Source organism: Clupea harengus, unplaced genomic scaffold (genome assembly GCF_900700415.2).
Source record: "Clupea harengus unplaced genomic scaffold, Ch_v2.0.2, whole genome shotgun sequence".
In the NCBI taxonomy this organism is placed as follows: domain Eukaryota; kingdom Metazoa; phylum Chordata; class Actinopteri; order Clupeiformes; family Clupeidae; genus Clupea; species Clupea harengus.
In genome coordinates this window covers 26,583-31,552 of record NW_024879705.1, presented here as the reverse complement: position 1 = coordinate 31,552, position 4,970 = coordinate 26,583, and positions in this window count along the sequence as shown.

Here is a 4,970-nt window from a genome sequence, read left to right as displayed (position 1 = left end):
ACTCCTAACTAAACCTCCAAAAGACCTACTTTCATTGCAGTAGACGGTATATTTGTGAGCGAGGAACAAAGCCTAACAAAGCCTTTGGTTATATAAGTGTGTGATCAGTGTGGTGATTAAAGCCCTATGTTTACCAGTGGCAATGACACCGATTCAGCAGTCAAGTTAAGGAGCAGTCTATCTTAAACCAAACCTGGGAACTTGATCTAATCCAAACCCCGGAAGTCCTGAATAAATAGCATGAGGAATTAAACATCTTCTCCTGTGTATAACTCAAATAAATGATTACCATGCAGGCAACCTCTCCCTCTCCTTCTATCTCTTCCTCTGTCTATATACCATATTGATACTGATGGTGGATGTATTACTTGTCATTTTCTTTGGGTCCCTAAAGTGACCAGGGTTCGTATCCCAGTATCTTCACCTACCCTAATCCAGGGATTATAATTTTCTCATTGCGTTTACAATCAGATTTTTTTTTTTTAAAGATTTATTATTTGAAGAAAGGATTAACTTTTAATATGAATTTAAAATCTGTTATGATGGTCTTGCAATGTTAATGCAGCCTATGTGCCCTATGTCCAACCAATTCAGGTAGACCTATTTAACCTTGTATGCAGGCCTGACTGTACTTGAGTGGAGTCTCTATGGGTTCTAAATTTAAAAACATTTGAATTTGCTTTTGTATATTATAGCCGATAACAGCTATTAATAGACAGGAATAATATTTGGCAAGCACTCTCATTGAAGAAGAGTTTGGTCGTTTCAGTTGAGTCGCAAAGCAACTAGGCCAGACTAAATTGTATGGCTAAAGTCAAACAGCCCAAATAATATCATTACATTACATTTACATTTAGTCATTTAGCAGACGCTTTTATCCAAAGCGACTTACAATGTATACACATTTTACATTTACACTGATGGCACACTGCACATCAGGAGCAATTAGGGGTTGCTCAAGGACACTTCGACAGGGAAACGAACTAGCAACCTTCTGATTACTAAACGACTTCTTTACCTCCTGTACCACTGCCGCCCCATATCACAAGTAAACTTACCAAATATCAGCAATGTTGTTGTAGTCTTTCTAATTGTGAATCATCAATTTAGTCAGCAAGACTTCTGTATCCTATTTGAGGTTTGATCTGGTGAAGTGAGCTTTTAATGTTGCCATATACAAGGTTATGCGACATTACACGTGCTGAATGATTATGACATCATAATGACAAGATGATGTGGTCAAAGGTTGAAATGGCGGTGTCAAATTGCATTCTAACAGGTTGCCAAATAGGTCCTATTTACAATTTGGTGCTCAGTTTAGTAAAAAAAAAATATTTTGCAGCCAATGTAACACAATATCATATAATTTGATAATTCCATTATCACCATTTAAAGCCTTAAGCAAAGGCTATACCTTAGTCTATGTACACCAACGATGATCACGTTTTCGACTTTGCTCTAGACTCAGTTTTCAAACACAGTTCGGTTTTCATTGCCTTTTTTTCATATTCATAAACCATGTGTGTATCATGCCATGCGTTACAGACCTCATACGACACAAAGACTGAAGGGAGTTGGGAGTTTATTGAAACCAGTCACAGCAAGGGGACAGGGGGGAAAACGGGAACAAACTCAAAAGCAAAACGGGATGAAAGCTTAGAAGTTCTACTGGGTTGAAAATAGAACGCACAAAAGATCGAAGTCCAAAACCTACAACACTCAAAAGTAAGACAGGGGATAACTGAGAATAAACTAGAAAATAGAACGCCCTGGGTGTCGTGGAACACAGAAACTTAACGTCGCAGGAGCGCGGGACTAGACTATGACTAAACGGCCTGGAAGTCGCGGAATAAACTTGTGCGATAAACGGAGAGTGGAGATCTGGCGCTTGTGTCGACTGGGGAATAATCCATATGTGATATGAGCGTCAAGCGAGAACCGACAAGGGAGTTTAGGGAGTGAGTAGTTTAAGTAAGTTGAGTGCCAGGTGTGTGGGATCAGTAATCAAGTGATTGGGAAGGTGTGTGAGGCTGGCAGGTGCAGGTCATCAGAGGATAGGGAAGGTGTGTGAGTTGAAGTCAAATGGGTGGGGGGCGTGGCCGGAGCTGGATTCAGGGTAGACGTGACACCAGGTTGTTTGAGGTCAATTGGACATATTATAAAAATTGTTTCTTGTGCTGTTTTGGGGGGGGGGAAATGTATTTTAAGTTCCTCCTGCACTAGAGTATTTTAATGATTGTGTAATTCTATCTTATTCAAATCATCTTTATTAGCATGCATTTGGTGTTTACAAGGATTATTAGATTATTTTCCATTCCATTTTCCAGTATGCAGATCATCTTAATGTACATAATTTCTTAGATGACATTAGTCATCCTGCACATCATTAGTCATGATGCACACATATGATGAATATTATTTTTTATTTTATAAACCTTATGTCTGACACAATGATAAAATACGCTTGGTGATATTTGAATGAAATGTATAGTTTTATCATTTTTAAACAGATAAACCAATACTGCAGAGATGCAGTCATCTCTGACCTGCCTCAGGGAACTTTCTGAACAGCTTCAGTATGAAGTCTGCGCCCCTATGCCCTCTCCAGCGGTGAACAGCCCCCTTCACACCTGCTGAAAGTTTCAACTGCAGTAGTGCAGTCATGTGTATTCTCTTTTACTGTACAATAAAGCTCGGGAAATCACATTTACATTTACATTTACATTTAGTCATTTAGCAGACGCTTTTATCCAAAGCGACTTACAAGGATGTATACACATTGTACATTTACACTGATGGCACACTGCACATCAGGAGCAATTAGGGGTTCAGTGTCTTGCTCAAGGACGCTTCGACAGGGAATCGAACTAGCAACCTTCTGATTACTAAACGACTTCTCTACCTCCTGTACCACTGCCGCCCAAATCACCTCTGCCAACACTCTTATCATAACAAATCCATGCTATTCAACCACACAACGTTTTTCCCCATTATTAAATTTGCTACAAAAAATGACAAAACATGATGTTGACACAATTATGGCCCGGGCCAGTGGCAGCCTTGACAGTAGTGATCTCCTGCATCTTCAGCCAGTGGCAGCCTTGACAGCAGTGATCTCCTGCATCTTCAGCTTCAGTTACAGAAGGGGGGTTAGGGTGGGGGTTGACTTCCCCATTTAAGACTTTGACCCTCCCAAAGAAGGCAAAAGGAACAGTTCGTTGAGGTTGAAACACTTACACGTGTACTTTTTTAACTGTGTTGTACTCGGAAGAAAAAGCCCCACCCCCCCTCCAATTGCCACTGCCCATTTCACACGTGAAATCCCTCTCAAACACCTGCTGAAAGTTTCAACTGCAGTAGTGCAGTCATGCATATTCTCACACAGGGAGGTTTTTGTACAGCTCTTTATCACCGTGTGAACGCGGGATCACTGTGGTAACTCTGGCAGTAGTAATCTCCTGCATCTTCAGTCTGGACTCTACTGATGGTCAGAGTGAAATCACTTCCATATCCACTGCCACTGAATCGAGACGGAGTGCCAGACCGACGATGGCTACTCCAGTAAATCAGGAGTTTTGGAGGCTCTCCAGATACCTGATGATACCAGTACAGACAAATGCCGTTATAGGCATTACTGCTGGTTTTACAGTTCAGAGTGAGTTTTTCCAGGAACAGCAGGTAACACTAATGGAGTCTGAGTCACAGTGTATTGTCCTCTGCATCCTGAAAACAAAAGCACAGGCACAGATAACTCAACAGAGTGTCAAGCTTGCTATTTTCAGTATATTATTTACAAATTTATCAAGCCATGTATCTCACCTTGAATGCAGATAAGTGTCCCGAGAAATATTACTTTAAACAACATATTCATTTTGGAAGTCATTATGAAGAATGATCTCAGCCAAGCTGTCTGAGAACCCAAGAGTTGGTCACACCAGATAAACCCACTGAGTGCATTGAAACCCTTAATATATGCAAAGTACTCCTGTAATGCAAATACTGCTCCTGGACGAATCGGGTGTAGATGGGCCATTTGACAGATGACAAGGGTTGTCAGATTCCAATGACACTCCTCCAGCCTCCACTGTGAACTTGAATTCAACTAAGGGCATTTTAAAAGTGTCTGCAAAATCTGAATATTCCTTTTTAGAATTCAGGAAACCCATGTTTTGACAAACCAAATGTATAATGAAAACAATAAAATGTATCAGGGTAAAACATTCGTACTTCTTTTTGTCAGGCAGTAACAGAATTACTTTTCGTTTATCTAGTTCACCAGTAACTAAAAGGCCTACGTTGTTGAAAAAGTCCATCCATTTAGATGATTGCCTGCTATGTTTTAAATGGAGGTATATGTGAAGTCATATGATAACCTCTGGAGGACAGCTGAACATCTGGAAACTGTGTTTACTAGTTTCAGAGACACCCAAGCGTGTCCATGCAACTATGAGTTGCCCCCACACAATGTAGACTAAATACAAAACCAAGTATGCAAACATAGACCAGTTTTGCCCTTATTTTAGACTATTGACTGTTCCCTTCTCATTTGTTTATGCTGCTTTAAGTTTGTGTGCTAAATGCTCTTGATAAATAATGTATTGCTTTCAGAGTGCTTTCTTCTCTGCATTTCCCTGTTCACCCATGCTGTGCAGTGCAGCAGAATCAGAGGATGCACAAAACCTGTGACTGCTCTTGTGCTCACAGCTAAAACACTATGAGCAGTTATAAACTATGAACATACTAAACACTTTTAAGGAATTCACTAAAAACTTTCATCAATATTCTCCTTGAATGTCACAGTTTTTAACTGTATATGTTATATGTCACTTTATTGTTGATCGTATTTACTGAAATGAAATGTAAGAAATATGAAGAAATATGTTTTTAGTTGTTTTTTATCAATTCGCTGGATAGTTTAAAAGCTTGAACTGAGCTTGTTGTGAACTGAACTAAAGACTATTGAACTGATC